This window comes from Ranitomeya variabilis, chromosome 1 (genome assembly GCF_051348905.1).
Source record: "Ranitomeya variabilis isolate aRanVar5 chromosome 1, aRanVar5.hap1, whole genome shotgun sequence".
NCBI classification, from domain to species: Eukaryota; Metazoa; Chordata; class Amphibia; order Anura; family Dendrobatidae; genus Ranitomeya; species Ranitomeya variabilis.
The window spans coordinates 905,607,028-905,624,750 of NC_135232.1; positions in this window are offsets into that span (position 1 = coordinate 905,607,028).

A 17,723-nucleotide genomic window follows, 5' to 3' on the forward strand; every position below is an offset into this window, starting at 1 on the left:
CTGTTAGGAACATCCTTTAGAGATAATGTAAGGTAAAAAGGGTAGAATCTTATCCTAAAACTATACTGGTAACTCATATCCCCGTGTTGATAGGTTATGGGATAACCCGGTTACATGGACAGAGCATGCATGAATGTATGTGCACATTAACGAGAGGGTGGTTTACAAAACTATGAGATGTGGAGTAGATATCTGATTTGGGTAAATAATGGATCCACTATGCGGGCAGCTATAGCCGCAAATGTCATCTAGAAGTTTTATAATAGATATAAGTATTAAACATAGCAGTTGGCCGTTATTACTCTGCGGCTGCGCAGTAGGTTCAGATATGGCTGTGCGTTGCAGCACAGCAGTCGTGTCATGAATACGCGCCGCTGCGGTCCAAGGTACGTCATCAGCAGGGGCGGTTGAACGCTGTAAGCCACCATACCTCCTGTTGGAATGTAGTACACATGTATCATGGCGCCGATTCTGGGAAGACGCCGCTGCCTGATATAGGTGGGTGGAGCGTCAAAGGGTTTGTTATATAAATGAGGGGAGAGAGTAAAAGACAGCACAGACTACGGAACTCAGTACCTTGATGCCTCCGTGTTGCTCGATAACCTATTGCGGTGCAGTGATTTAAAGTCCCCTGATGAACCCCTGGATGAACTAAACGGGGGAGAAACGCGTCGGGACAGCGTGTACAGGAGCCGACATATTACAGTGGCGGCCATGAGGGAATATCTGATGAATAAAGGAGCTAAGTTGATAAATATTATTGGTATTGTCTGATGATAGAACTATTGGCATATGGAGCACTTTATCTGACAAATAAGAGTGATGCATATAATATATGGATGACCCATGAGAGACATAAAGAGGGGGTATGTGGAGGTGAAGTGCCCAAAATAACTAATATATATTTGGTATAGTGGATGATTATTCCCTATGTGATATATGATGGACAATTTTTTTCATCTAAAACATTTTCTCTAAATAATGTATGAGCTTTTGAATAATTTAAGCCTGCACCTTGAATAAATCTGTATGGTATAGGGGTGCTGATAGGATAGAGGCATATTGAGTATTCATACAAATCACGGGCATTTTGTCTATATGGATTACATTACATATCCATCACATTACTAGGTTTTACTGAACATAAGCCATTTGTAACAATCTAGGTACAGCCCTATGTCTATATAAAACACACATCTGTTATATAGCAAATTTTGTGGTTTATTGTTAAGCTCACTATAGATTTATCTGAGAGGGTGCAGGATATCAGGTGCATCACTATTAGTGTGTGTATATGGATCTGTATTGATCCATATTTATGTGTTATTTGTCTGTGGTTTTGTAGATTATTAGGGGCCATTCAGGGAAAGAAGGGACAGCCGTCGGTGAGCGGGGGCGCCATGTCGACTATTTAGGGTGCCAACCTCCGCTGCAAGGAAGGGCATTAGACCTTAGGGCACATGAGGGCCAATATAGGCATACTGTATTTTGATTTTTTATGTTTTTTTCATGTTTTTTGATTTTTTTGAAATTTTTTTCACATTTTTGCTGATTTTTTCTATTAAGTTATTTTTCTGATACTTATATTGGAGATAGATCAGCGGAGTCCCTAACCCTAGAAACCTGTGGTTCCCTAAACTGGGATGTTTTTATAGGGATTTGTTTTTGTATCAAAATTGAATATTAATAAAGATTAATGTTTTTAGGGGTAGGTTTGTTCTTTTGAGAGTATAAAAGTCATAGCATACCTGTCCCCACCGAGGCCTTCGAAACGCCGCCTGAACGGGGTCTCTGCGCCGAGCGGTTCGGGCCGCATTAATTGCGGAAAACGCGGAGAAGAAGAATAATAATAATAAAATATAAGAAATCGGATTACAATATGTTGCTTGAACCTAGGAGGTTCAAGCACCATAATAATAATAATTATAAAGAGTGTTTGGTATAATTTATAAAGTAAATGCAGATGCACTCTGCTGACATTCCCAGTAGGGGGAGCAACACTTATTAAGTTAGTCTATCAATAAATGTAATATATGCAGGGATTTTATCTTGAATAATATTATCAGCACATTTTACTAACTTCATTAATTTCACTATTTGGTCTAGATAGAACATTACATGATCTTTACAGAGTATCTAAGAATAGGATCCACAGAGATTCTTTAATAAATTCTGCATTGAAATATGTTTTTTGATTTATACGACTTTCCTAGGCCCCCTTCACATGTCCATTTTTAGGTCCGTATACATTCTTTTAAGGACCACAATTACGGAAACACGCACACCCATTGTATTCAATGGTGGTGAGCACGTCAGGCTTTTTTTTTCTGGCACCACTAAGGAAATGCATGCCATACACGTGCACATTGATGATACTTATTGCATCCATGTGACATCTGTGTGACACGTGCAGGAATAAAATGCTCTGTGTGTGCGTTAGTAATAGGCTGTAGATCAGATGCTCTGCATTGCCTGTGTGAACAATGCCACATACAGACTATTATCGCTTATCTCTTTGTGCACTAATGCCAAACAACCAATACTGGATTGAAAGTGGTTGTTTCATCGGTATTTTTTGCACCTGTGTTGTTGCCATCATTAATCGGGTCCGATGCGCTCTGCTGGTGCATTTGTTTGGAGGCTTCAGCAGGTAATCATCTCTGCTTTTTTCTCTGTGATTTTTTTTGTCAATTTTCTGGAGGATTTTTAAGTCCTCTTTTTGTGTCTGTGAGCTTTTACTCAATGTTTAGGGTAGGACCGGCAAAATGTAAGGACCCTTGACGTGGATTGCCGGCTTACGTATTGAGGCCCCAATATAAACTAATACCTTACATACATTGATATGTGTTTTTTTGCACTTTATCTTGCAGGGCACAGTCGGACCAAGATGGCTCTGTAAACTGTAGGCCTCTATTCACACAGTATGCATTTTGTAGCACTGGGCAGCCCGCCTGTATGTGCGTTAGTAATAGGCTGTAGACCAGATGCTCTGCATTGCTTGTGTGAACAATGCCACATACAGACTATTATCACTTATCCTTTTGTGCACTAATGCCAAACAACCAACACTGGATTGAAAGTGGTTGTTTCATCGGTATTTTTTGCACCTGTTTTTTGCCATCATTAATCTGGTCCGATGCTCCCTGCTGGTGCATTTGTTTGGAGGCTTCAGCAGGTAATCATCTCTGCTTTTTTCTCTGTGATTTTTTTGTCAATTTTCTGGAGGATTTTTAAGTCCTCTTTGTGCGTCTGTGAGCTTTTAATAAAATGCTCTGGTGGCATGCTCCAGCGGCTGGGAAAAGCATTAGTTAGAGCTGTTTTACAGGCACCGTGTGCTGACTACAACTGTCATCATCCTCGCCTTCTCTCCCTGTGATCAGCTAGACCAGGCAATGCTGATGACAGTTGTAGTCAGCACCCGCCACCTGGGAATAGCGCTAACTACAAGTGGCATCATTCTCGTCTGCTCTCTGTGCGATCAGCGAGACCTGGCAACACTGATGACAGTTGTAGTCTGCACGCGCTGTCTGGGAATAATGTGCATTAAGTAATTAAATAAATTAAAAAAATAATGTGGGGTCCCCCTTATTTTTAATAACCAGCTGAGGGAAAGCAGATAGCTGGTGTTTGGTGTGTTACTATTCTGGGAAGGGGCAATATCCATGGAGGTATCAGCCTGTTAATATCAGCCAACAACTGTCTGCTTAGCCTTTACTTGTAGCAAAAAGGGGGACCCAAAAAAAATGATGTGGGTTTCCCCCTATTTTTATTAACCAGCAAAGGCTAAACACACAGCTAAAGGCTGATCTTGATAGGCTAGGAAAAAGGGCCATTGAACTTTCTCATGGTCACTGCCAGCGGTTCTCACACAGAAGTTACAATGAGAACCACCAGCAGTGACCTTCAGCCCCCTCTTGTGGATTTGTCCGTTACTGCCTCACAGTTATGTACTAAGTGCACCATAGCGGTTTATTGCATTTAGGTCTTCAACAGCCCCCTTTTCTAAACCCCCACCTATGTTACTATATACTAGGGGTTCCTTCCCCTTTTCAATTATGCTTCTGAAAAATTATTTCTGTACCTACCTATTGAAATTCTGGGTGCATATTTTCAGAGACCCATACATACTTTTAGTCACTTTTTGTTATAATCTAATTTTTGCAAACATGACATCAGTTCATAAACAGATGTTTGAGTTATGCAAGTTTTCCTACATGTTGTTTTTTCCTCTCATACAAGGTGGTCTCAACCATTATTATGTACATATGTGTATATATTATAACAATCTGATATTGTTTTTCTGCAGCTCAATAGTGCTGGATTTTTTCTTCACTTGTTATATGGCGTGGTATCGTAGCTCGGCATCATATTTTTATACTGGCAGCGATGGGTAAGCGATTGGCAGATACCATGCATGTGTAGTATTCTAACATAGGACTTGTGCATGATACCTGCCAGTCGTGATCACATCCTGACAGGCATGTGGGGATGCTATATCATTGACACCACTTACCTATCAATCACGAATTGAGTAGCAAAGGACATTTTGTTAAAAGGGTAAGGCTTTTCTGCAGTTCATGTGGAAATAGTCGGCTGAACACTGAACAAGGCAGTTACAGAGGTAAACAGGTATCCTGCACTAGTCCAATTAACTGGTTACATCAAATGGTTGCTTCACTGTCCTATATGGTGTACAGCAGCATTTTTCTGTAACTCATGTTATATAAGGTAGAAAATAAAGTCGATATACAAACCCTTTAGATGGATTGTCCAGGTATTTTTATATTCATGGCCTATCCCTTGAATAGGTCATCAGTATTTCATTGGTAGGCTCGACACCTGGTGCCCCCTGCTGTTCAGCTGTTCCCGGTGTTGGCGGGTGGATATGCTGAGTTGCAGAGCTGCACAGCGCTATCAGCGGAATAGTGGCACAGCCGGGTACTGCAGCTCCACCTTGAATGAATAGGGGGCGGATGTGCATTTCCTGGCTGCAGCCACTATGCAGTTGATGGAACTGCATTCTTCAGCTCAGCAACTCAGAACATCTGCTGGCACAGGAAACAGCTGATCAGCAGAGGTGCCAAGTGTCGCACCCCACCAATCAGATATTCAACACCTATCCTAAAGATAGGCCATCAATATAAAAGTCCCAGACAACCCCTTTATAGACCTATTTACAACCAACAATTAGTGCTCCATTTTTACTAATATACAGAAAATCATAACAATATTGACCAGTGTAAAGTATATGGGATATATGAGATATCTGTGCACGGTCCATGTTCATGACCAATCAGAGGATTCAATATACAAATCTTTGTATAGAATATGTTCATCATTGCAACAAACTGCATCTTAGTGTATTCCCTATCTGATAAGCTACATACCTGTCTTTTTTATTATCACAAAGTAGTTATACTGTTCCACCGCTTTTTGTTTTGCTTCTTTTTTTTCATTTGTTTTAGTATCACCAAATAAATTAGCCAGACTATAACCTGGTATACGTGCAAAGCATAAGAGCACGTTTACACTGAGGCCATTTCACAGACAAAACCCAAGAGAAAAAAAAATTGTGTATACCCTACAGGAAGTAAGTAAATAGTAATAACACATGTAAATAACATAGGGTACTTAGCTAAAGTGATTTTGATCAAAAAAGCATAAAAGCCATCCCACCACAACAAGGTGTTCTCATTGGAATGATCCTGACCTGTCTATAGTATTAAAACCATACCATTTGTCAAATGATGTCTATGTGAATAAGGGCACAGCAGGACAGAATTCTATTATATGTAAAAAAAAAACTTGGCACTCAGAATACATAAGATTAAATAAATGATTTAATATACAACAAAGGTTCACAGATGGTGGTATTTTCTTATGCTATTGGAATCTTCATTCTGATATAAAGGTTCACAAATGTTTCAATCTACATAAACCTTCCTCAGTGTACCTATTGTTCAAATGAAAAGCATGTTGTCCTCTGGGTCAACTAGGAAGCGCTCAACGCAGTGTCCACCGCTGGTTCCAACATATGGTGGACTGAAACATCCATCCACTTAAACAGGCCCTAATCTTTTTCTTTAATACTAGAGGTTAGGACTGCCCAATCATCTTGTCGTGGTAGGTTCTTTTTTTTTAACCCCTTCAAGTCGCGGCCCTTTTTCGTTTTTGCGTTTTCGTTTTTCACTCCCCTCCTTCCCAGAGCCATAACTTTTTAATTTTTCCGTCAATATGGCCATGTGAGGGCTTATTTTTTTTTTGCGGGACGAGTTGTACTTTTGAACGACACCATTGGTTTTACCATGTCTTTTACTAGAAAACGGGAAAAAAATTCCAAGTGCGGTGAAATTGCAAAAAAAGTGCAATCCCACACTAGTTTTTTGTTTGGCTTTTTTGCTAGCCTAACTAAATGCTAAAACTAACCTGCCATTATGATTCTCTAGGTCATTACGAGTTCATAGACACCTAACATGTCTAGTTTATTTTTTATCCAAGTGGTGAAAAAAAATTCAAAACTTTGCTTAAAAAAAAAAAAAAGTGCCATTTTCCGATACCTGTAGCGTCTCCATTTTTCGTGATCTGGGGTCGGGTGACAGCTTATTTTTTACGTGCCGAGCTGATGTTTTTAATGATACCATTTCGGCGCAGATACGTTCTTTTGATCGCCCGTTATTATATTTTAATGCAATGTCGTGGCGACCAAAAAAACGTAATTCTGGCGTTTCGGATTTTTTTCTCGCTACGCTGTTTACCGATCAGGTTAATGCTTTTTTTTAATTGATAGATCGGGCGATTCTGAACGCGGCGGTACCAAATATGTGTAGATTTGATTTTTTTTTTATTGTTTTATTTAGGATGGGGCGAAAGGGGGGTGATTTAAACTTTTATATTTTTTATATTTTTTTCATATTTTTAAAAACAGTTTTTTTACTTGTGCCATGCTTCAATAGCCTCCATGGGAGGCTAGAAGCTGGCACAACTGGATCGGCTCTGCTACATAGCAGCGATCATCAGATCGCTGCTATGTAGCTAAAATGTATCCTCACCCATCCCTTGTAGATTGTGAGCCTTCGCGGGCAGGGTCCTCTCTCCTACTGTACCTATTATGACTTGTATTGTTCAAGATTATTGTACTTGTTTTTATTATGTGTACCCCTCCTCACTTGTAAAGCGCCATGGAATAAATGGCGCTCTAACAATAAATAATAATAATAATAATAATAATAAAATGCAGGTGTGCTGTGAGCGCCGACCACAGGGGGGCGCTCACAGCAGGCCGGCATCAGTAACCATAGAGGTCTCAAGGACCTCTATGGTTACAGTCCTGACACATCGCCGGCCCCCGATCATGTGACGGGTCGGCGATGACGTCATTTCCGGCCGCCCGGCCGGATGCGGTAGTTAAATGCCGCTGTCTGCGTTTGACAGCGGCATTTAACAGGTTAATAGCGGCGGGTGGATAGCGATTTCACCCGCCGCTATTGCGCGCACATGTCAGCTGTACAAAACAGCTGACATGTCGCAACTTTGATGCGGGCTCAGCCCCGGAGCCCACATCAAAGGGGATTCACGGCATGCGCCGTACATGTACGGCGCATGTCGTGAAAGGGTTAATCAAAATAGGGTTAACTAAGTACCCTATGTAATTTACATATAGTATTACTATTTACTTGGTGTAGAGTATATGTTCATTTTTCTTTGTTTATTTGTTCATTTTCTTGGGTTTTACGTATTATTTTGGGTTTATGAGGAATCGCTCTTGTCAAACCAATCTAATTAATTTTTATGAAGAGGTAAGCTATAGACTGGACGAAGAAGAGTCATTGGATGTGATATATCTTGATTTTTCCAAAGCGTTTGACACCGTGCCACACAAGAGATTGGTACACTAAATTAGAACACCAGAACACAGGCATGCTTACCTGTTCAAGGCCTCCAACAAATGTGTGTAAATGGGTAACTGGCTTAGTTATAGAAAGCAGAGGGTGGTTATAAATGGTATATTCTCTAACTGGGTCGCTGTGAACAGTGGGGTACTGCAGGGGTTGTGTTGGGACCTGTTCTCTTCAACATATTTATTAACGATCTGGTAGATTTACACCGCAAAATATCGATATTTGCAGATGACACAAAACTATGTAAAGCAGTTAATACAAGAGAAGATAGTATTCTGCTACAGATGGATCTGGATAAGTTGGAACCTTGGGCCGAGACATGGCAGATGCGGTTTAACAATGATAAATGTAAGGTTATACACATGGGAAGAAGGAATCAATATCACCATTACACACTGAACGGGAAACCACTGGGTAAATCTGACATGGAGAAGGATACTAGTTAATGATAAATTTACCTGGAGCAGCCAGTGCCAGGCAGCGGCTGCCAAGGCAAACAGGATCACGGGGTGCATTAAAAGAGGTCTGGATACACATGATGAGAGCATTATACTGCCTCTGCACAAATCCCTGGTTAGACCGCACATGGAGTACTTTGTACAGTTTTGGGCACCGGTGCTCAGGAATGATATAATGGAACTAGAGCGAGTACAAAGGAGGGCAACAAAATTAATAAAGGGGATGGGGGAACTACAATACCTAGAGAGATTAGCAAAATTAGGATTATTTAGTCTAGAAAAAAAGATGACTGAGGGTCGATCTAACAACCATGTATACAGGTGCATCTCACAAAATTAGAATACCATCAAAAAGTTAATTTATTTCAGTTATACAATACAAAAAGTGAAACTCATATATTAGACAGTCATTACAGAGTGATCTATTTCAAGTGTTTACCGTATATACTCGAGTATAAGCTGACCCGAGTATAAGCCGACCCCCCCTAATTTTGCCACAAAAAACTGGGAAAACTTATTGACTCGAGTATAAGCCTAGGGTGGAAAATGCAGCAGCTACCGGTGAATTTCAAAAATAAAAATAGATGCTCCATACCGTTCATTATTGCCCCATAGCTGTGCCATATAGTGCTCTGCACCGTTCATTATTGTCCCATAGCTGTGCCATATAGTGCTCTGCACCGTTCATTATGGCCCCATAGCTGTGCCATATATGTTGTGAATTTACTTTTTGCTCCCTCTAGTGGTTACTAGTTTTTTGACTCTGGTTTTTCTGTCATTCCTTTTATCCGCACCTGGGTCGTTAGTTAAGGGTGTTGCTATTTAAGCTCCCTGGACCTTCAGTTCAATGCCTGGCAACGTAGTTATCAGAGCTAGTCTGCTGTGCTCTTGTCTACTGATCCTGGTTCCAGTTATATCAGCTAAGTCCGCTTTTTGCTTTTTGCTATTTTGTTTTGGTTTTGTATTTTTGTCCAGCTTGTTCCAAATATATATCCTGACCTTTGCTGGAAGCTCTAGGGGGCTGGTGTTCTCCCCCCGGACCGTTAGACGGTTCGGGGGTTCTTGAATTTCCAGTGTGGATTTTGATAGGGTTTTTGTTGACCATATAAGTTACCTTTCTTTATTCTGCTATCAGTAAGCGGGCCTCTCTGTGCTAAACCTGGTTCATTTCTGTGTTTGTCATTTCCTCTTACCTCACCGTTATTATTTGTGGGGGGCTTCTATCCAGCTTTGGGGTCCCCTTCTCTGGAGGCAAGAAAGGTCTTTTGTTTTCCTCTACTAGGGGTAGCTAGATTCTCCGGCTGGAGCGTGTCATCTAGAATCAACGTAGGAATGATCCCCGGCTACTTCTAGTGTTGGCGTTAGGAGTAGATATATGGTCAACCCAGCTACCACTGCCCTATGAGCTGGATTTTTGTATTCTGCAGACTTCCACGTTCCTCTGAGACCCTTGCCATTGGGGTCATAACAGTTTGCCAGGCCAGTATTAAATGTTTAATGCATTGCAGAAGAGGGATTATAAGAAAGAAGATTCTGAGTTTTTTTTTTTTTTCTTCTTCCCCTTTACCTCAGAGTGGCTATGCTTGCTGCAGACATGAATGTCCAGACCTTGATTACAAGTGTGGACCAGCTGGCTACTCGTGTGCAGGGCATACAAGACTATGTTATCAGTAATCCTAGGTCAGAACCTAAAATACCGATTCCTGAACTGTTTTCCGGAGACAGGTTTAAGTTTAGGAATTTTGTGAATAATTGTAAATTGTTTTTGTCCCTGAGACCCTGTTCATCTGGAGACTCTGCTCAGCAAGTAAAAATTGTTATTTCGTTCTTACGGGGCGACCCTCAGGATTGGGCTTTTTCGCTGGCGCCAGGAGATCCGGCATTGGCTGATATTAATGCGTTTTTTCTGGCGCTCGGTTTACTTTATGAGGAACCCAATCTTGAGATTCAGGCAGAAAAGGCCTTGCTGGCTATGTCTCAGGGGCAGGACGAGGCTGAAGTGTACTGCCAAAAATTTCGGAAATGGTCCGTGCTGACACATTGGAACGAGTGTGCACTGGCCGCTAATTTTAGAAATGGCCTTTCTGAAGCCATTAAGAATGTTATGGTGGGTTTTCCCATTCCCACAGGTCTGAATGATACTATGGCACTGGCTATTCAAATTGACCGGCGGTTGCGGGAGCGCAAAACCGCAAATTCCCTCATGGTGTTGTCTGAACAGACACCTAATTCGGTGCAATGTGATAGAAAAATCGCAAATTCCCTCATGGTGTTGTCTGAACAGACACCTGATTTAATGCAATGTGATAGAATCCTGACTAGAAATGAGCGGAAAATTCATAGACGCCGGAATGGCTTGTGCTACTACTGTGGTGATTCTACACATATTATCTCAGCATGCTCTAAACGTATAGCTAAGGTTGTTAGTCCTGTCACCGTTGGTAATTTGCAACCTAAATTTATTCTGTCTGTAACTTTGATTTGCTCACTGTCGTCTTTTCCTGTCATGGCGTTTGTAGATTCAGGTGCTGCCCTGAGTCTTATGGATCTGTCATTTGCTAAGCACTGTGGTTTTACTCTTGAACCATTAGAAAATCCTATTCCTCTTAGGGGTATTGATGCTACGCCATTGGCAGCAAATAAACCGCAGTATTGGACACAGGTTACCATGTGCATGACTCCTGAACACCGCGAGGTGATACGTTTCCTGGTTTTACATAAAATGCATGATTTGGTTGTTTTAGGGCTGCCATGGTTACAGACCCATAATCCAGTCCTGGACTGGAAGGCTATGTCAGTCTCAAGTTGGGGCTGTCGTGGTATTCATGGGGATTCCCTGCCTGTGTCTATTGCTTCTTCTACGCCTTCGGAAGTTCCGGAGTATTTGTCTGATTATCAGGATGTCTTCAGTGAGTCTGAGTCCAGTGCACTGCCTCCTCATAGGGACTGTGACTGTGCTATAGATTTGATCCCAGGCAGTAAATTTCCTAAGGGAAGACTGTTTAATCTGTCGGTACCTGAACATACCGCTATGCGTTCATATATCAAGGAGTCTCTAGAGAAAGGACATATTCGTCCGTCTTCTTCCCCTCTTGGTGCGGGATTCTTTTTTGTGGCAAAAAAGGACGGATCTTTGAGACCTTGTATTGATTATCGGCTTTTAAATAAGATCACTGTCAAATTTCAGTATCCTTTACCGCTGTTGTCTGACTTGTTTGCCCGGATTAAAGGTGCCAAGTGGTTCACCAAGATAGATCTTCGTGGTGCGTACAACCTTGTGCGCATTAAGCAAGGTGATGAATGGAAAACCGCATTCAATACGCCCGAAGGTCATTTTGAGTACTTGGTGATGCCTTTTGGGCTCTCCAATGCGCCTTCAGTTTTTCAGTCCTTTATGCATGACATTTTCCGGAAGTATCTGGATAAATTTTTGATTGTTTATCTGGATGATATTTTGGTTTTTTCTGATAATTGGGATTCGCATGTGGAGCAGGTCAGGTTGGTCTTTAAAATTTTGCGTGAAAATTCTTTGTTTGTCAAGGGCTCAAAGTGTCTCTTTGGTGTACAGAAGGTTCCCTTTTTGGGGTTCATTTTTTCCCCTTCTGCTGTGGAGATGGACCCAGTCAAGGTCCGAGCTATTCTTGATTGGACTCAGCCCTCGTCAGTTAAGAGTCTACAGAAGTTCTTGGGTTTCGCTAACTTCTACCGTCGTTTTATCGCTAATTTTTCTAGCATTGTGAAACCTTTGACGGATATGACCAAGAAGGGCTCCGATGTAGCTAACTGGGCTCCTGCTGCCGTGGAGGCTTTCCAGGAGTTGAAACGCCGGTTTACTTCGGCGCCTGTTTTGTGCCAGCCCGATGTCTCACTTCCCTTTCAGGTTGAGGTGGATGCTTCAGAGATTGGAGCAGGGGCCGTTTTGTCGCACAGAGGCCCTGGTTGCTCTGTTATGAAACCTTGTGCCTTTTTCTCTAGGAAGTTTTCGCCTGCCGAGCGAAATTATGATGTGGGCAATCGGGAGTTGTTGGCCATGAAATGGGCATTTGAGGAGTGGCGTCATTGGCTCGAGGGTGCTAAGCATCGTGTGGTGGTCTTGACTGATCACAAAAATCTGATGTATCTCGAGTCTGCTAAACGCCTTAATCCGAGACAGGCCCGCTGGTCATTGTTTTTCTCCCGCTTTGATTTTGTTGTCTCGTATTTACCAGGTTCAAAGAATGTGAAGGCCGATGCTCTTTCTAGGAGCTTTGTGCCTGATGCTCCTGGAGTCGCTGATCCTGTTGGTATTCTTAAAGATGGAGTTATCTTGTCAGCTATTTCTCCGGATCTGCGACGTGTGTTGCAGAGATTTCAGGCTGATAGGCCTGAGTCTTGTCCACCTGACAGACTGTTTGTCCCGGATAAGTGGACCAGCAGAGTCATTTCCGAGGTTCATTCCTCGGTGTTGGCAGGTCACCCGGGAATTTTTGGCACCAGAGATCTGGTGGCCAGGTCCTTTTGGTGGCCTTCCTTGTCAAGGGATGTGCGGTCATTTGTGCAGTCCTGTGGGACTTGTGCTCGAGCTAAGCCTTGCTGTTCTCGTGCCAGCGGTTTGCTCTTGCCCTTGCCTGTCCCGAAGAGACCTTGGACACATATCTCCATGGATTTCATTTCTGATCTTCCGCTATCCCAGGGCATGTCCGTTATCTGGGTGATATGTGATCGCTTCTCAAAGATGGTCCATTTGGTTCCTTTGCCTAAGCTGCCTTCCTCTTCCGATCTGGTTCCTGTGTTTTTCCAGAACGTGGTTCGTTTGCACGGCATCCCTGAGAATATTGTGTCAGACAGAGGATCCCAGTTCGTTTCCAGATTCTGGCGATCCTTTTGTAGTAGGATGGGCATTGATTTGTCGTTTTCGTCTGCTTTCCATCCTCAGACTAATGGACAGACGGAGCGAACCAATCAGACTTTGGAGGCTTATTTGAGGTGTTTTGTCTCTGCTGATCAGGACGATTGGGTGACATTCTTGCCGTTGGCTGAGTTTGCCCTTAATAATCGGGCTAGTTCCGCCACCTTGGTTTCGCCTTTTTTCTGCAACTCTGGTTTCCATCCTCGCTTTTCTTCGGGTCATGTGGAGCCTTCTGACTGTCCTGGGGTGGATTCTGTGGTGGATAGGTTGCAGCGGATCTGGAATCATGTGGTGGACAACTTGAAGTTGTCACAGGAGAGGGCTCAGCGCTTTGCCAACCGCCGCCGCGGTGTGGGTCCCCGACTACGCGTTGGGGATTTGGTATGGCTTTCTTCCCGCTTTGTTCCTATGAAGGTCTCCTCTCCCAAATTTAAACCTCGTTTTATTGGGCCTTACAAGATATTGGAAATCCTTAATCCTGTATCTTTTCGTCTGGATCTTCCTGTGTCGTTTGCTATTCACAATGTATTTCATAGGTCCTTGTTGCGGCGGTACATTGTGCCTATAGTTCCTTCTGCTGAGCCTCCTGCTCCGGTGTTGGTTGAGGGCGAGTTGGAGTACGTGGTGGAGAAGATCTTGGATTCTCGCCTCTCCAGGCGGAGGCTTCAGTACCTGGTCAAGTGGAAGGGCTATGGTCAGGAGGATAATTCCTGGGTGGTCGCCTCTGATGTTCATGCGGCCGATTTAGTTCGTGCCTTTCATGCCGCTCATCCTGATCGCCCTGGTGGTCGTGGTGAGGGTTCGGTGACCCCTCACTAAGGGGGGGGTACTGTTGTGAATTTACTTTTTGCTCCCTCTAGTGGTTACTAGTTTTTTGACTCTGGTTTTTCTGTCATTCCTTTTATCCGCACCTGGGTCGTTAGTTAAGGGTGTTGCTATTTAAGCTCCCTGGACCTTCAGTTCAATGCCTGGCAACGTAGTTATCAGAGCTAGTCTGCTGTGCTCTTGTCTACTGATCCTGGTTCCAGTTATATCAGCTAAGTCCGCTTTTTGCTTTTTGCTATTTTGTTTTGGTTTTGTATTTTTGTCCAGCTTGTTCCAAATATATATCCTGACCTTTGCTGGAAGCTCTAGGGGGCTGGTGTTCTCCCCCCGGACCGTTAGACGGTTCGGGGGTTCTTGAATTTCCAGTGTGGATTTTGATAGGGTTTTTGTTGACCATATAAGTTACCTTTCTTTATTCTGCTATCAGTAAGCGGGCCTCTCTGTGCTAAACCTGGTTCATTTCTGTGTTTGTCATTTCCTCTTACCTCACCGTTATTATTTGTGGGGGGCTTCTATCCAGCTTTGGGGTCCCCTTCTCTGGAGGCAAGAAAGGTCTTTTGTTTTCCTCTACTAGGGGTAGCTAGATTCTCCGGCTGGAGCGTGTCATCTAGAATCAACGTAGGAATGATCCCCGGCTACTTCTAGTGTTGGCGTTAGGAGTAGATATATGGTCAACCCAGCTACCACTGCCCTATGAGCTGGATTTTTGTATTCTGCAGACTTCCACGTTCCTCTGAGACCCTCGCCATTGGGGTCATAACACATATAGTGCTCTGCACCGTTCATTATTGCCCCATAGCTGTACCATAGAAAGCTGTGCCATATAGTGCTCTGCACCGTTCATTATTGCCCCATAGCTGTGCCATATAGTGCTCTGCACCGTTCATTATTGCCCCATAGCTGTGCCATATAGTGCTCTGCACCGTTCATTATTGCCCCATAGCTGTACCATAGAAAGCTGTGCCATATAGAGCTCTGCACCGTTCATTATTGCCCCATAGCTGTGCCATATAGTGCTCTGCACCATTCATTATTGTCCCATAGCTGTGCCATATAGTGCTCTGCACCGTTCATTATGGCCCCATAGCTGTGCCATATAGTGCTCTGCACCGTTCATTATTGCCCCATAGCTGTACCATAGAAAGCTGTGCCATATAGTGCTCTGCACCGTTCATTATTGCCCCATAGCTGTGCCATATAGTGCTCTGCACCGTTCACTATTGCCCCATAGCTGTGCCATATAGTGCTCTGCACCGTTCATTATTGCCCCATAGCTGTGCCATATAGTGCTCTGCACCGTTCATTATTGCCCCATAGCTGTACCATAGAAAGCTGTGCCATATAGAGCTCTGCACCGTTCTTTATTGCCCCATAGCTGTGCCATATAGTGCTCTGCACCGTTCATTATTGCCCCATAGCTGTGCCATATAGTGCTCTGCACCGTTCATTATTGCCCCATAGCTGTGCCATATAGTGCTCTGCACCGTTCATTATTGCCCCATAGCTGTACCATAGAAAGCTGTGCCATATAGTGCTTTGCACCGTTCATTATTGCCCCATAGCTGTGCCATATAGTGCTCTGCACCGTTCATTATTGTCCCATAGCTGTGCCATATAGTGCTCTGCACCGTTCATTATTGCCCCATAGCTGTACCATAGAAAGCTGTGCCATATAGTGCTCTGCACCGTTCATTATTGCCCCAAAGCTGTGCCATATAGTGCTCTGCACCGTTCATTATTGCCCCATAGCTGTGCCATATAGTGCTCTGCACTGTTCATTATTGCCCCATAGATGTACCATAGAAAGCTGTGCCATTGCTGCTGCTGCTGCAATGAAAAAAAATGACATACTCACCTCTCTTGCTTGCAGCTCCTCAGCGTCCCGTCCCGGCATCTCTCCGCACTGACTGATCAGGCAGAGGGCGGCGCGCACACTATAAGCGTCATCGCGCCCTCTGACCTGCACAGTCAGTGCGGAGAGGGCCGGGAAGATGGAGCGGCGCCCGGCGTGTGGAACGCGGACAGGTGAATATGTAATACTTACCTGCTCCCGGCGTCCCGCTCCTTCCCCCGGACAGCTGGTCTTCGGTGCCGCAGCCTCTTCCTCTATCAGCTGTCACCGTTACCGCTCATTGGAGAAATGAATATGCGGCTCCGCCCCTATGGGAGTGGAGTCCATATTAATTTCTCTAATGAGCGGTCCCATGTGACCGCTGAACAGGGGAAGAGGTGCGGCACCCGGAGACCGTGGGACTGCAGGGACAGCGCCAGGAGCCCCGGAAGCAGGTAAGTATGCCTCAGCGCCCTCTCCCCCTCACCCGACGACCCTGCCGCCGACCGTGACTCGAGTATAAGCCGAGAGGGGCGCTTTCAGCCCAAAAATTTGGGCTGAAAATCTCGGCTTATACTCGAGTATATACGGTATTTCTGTTAATGTTGATGATCATGGCTTACAGCCAATGAAAACCCAAAAGTTATTATCTCAGTAAATTAGAATACTTTATAACACCAGCTTGAAAAAAATTATTTTAAAATCTGAAATGTTGGCCTACTGAAATGTATGTTCAGTAAGGGTACTGTCACACAGTGCCATTTTCATCGCTACGACGGTACGATTCGTGACGTTCTAGCGATATCGTTACGATATCGCAGTGTCTGACACGCAGCAGCGATCAGGGACCCTGCTGAGAATCGTACGTCGTAGCAGATCGTTTGGAACTTTCTTTCGTCGCTTGATCACCCGCTGACATCGCTGGATCGTTGTGTGTGACACCGATCCAGCGATGTGTTCGCTTGTAACCAGGGTAAACATCGGGTAACTAAGCGCAGGGCCGCGCTTAGTAACCCGATGTTTACCCTGGTTACCAGCGTAAACGTAAAAAAAACAAACAGTACATACTCACATTCCGGTGTCTGTCCTCCGGCGTCTCAGCTTCTCTGCACTGTGAGCGCCTGCCGGCCGGAAAGCGAGCACAGCGGTGACGCGGTGACGTCACCGCTCTGCTTTCCGGCTATGGTGCTTACACAGTGGAGAGAAGCAGAACGCCGGGGGACAGACACCGGAATGTAAGTATGTACTGTTTGTTTTTTTTACGTTTACGCTGGTAACCAGGGTAAACATCGGGTTACTAAGCGCGGCCCTGCGCTTAGTAACCCGATGTTTACCCTGGTTACCCGGGGACTTCGGCATCGCTCCAACGCCGTGATTGCAAAGTGTGACCGCAGTCTACGACGCTGGAGCGATAATCATACGACGCTGCGACGTCACGGATCGTGCCGTCGTAGCGATGAAAATGGCACTGTGTGACGGTACCCTAAATGCACTCAATACTTGATCGGGGATCCTTTTGCATCAACTACTGCATCAATGCAGTGTGGCATGGGGGCGATCAGCCTGTGGCACTGCTGAGGTGTTAAGGAAGCTCAGGTTGCTTTGATAGCAGCCTTCAACTCGTCTGAACTGGGAGGTCTGGTGTTTCACATCTTTCTCTTGACAATAGCACATTTGCTGGAAAAATCAAGCACAGAGATGCTGTTGTTTTTAAACCAGGTATTGGTACTTTTGGTAGTGTGGACAGGTGCCAAGTCCTGCTGGAGAATGAAATTTCCATCAAGCTTGTCGGCAGAGGGAAGCATGAAGTGCTCTAAAATTTC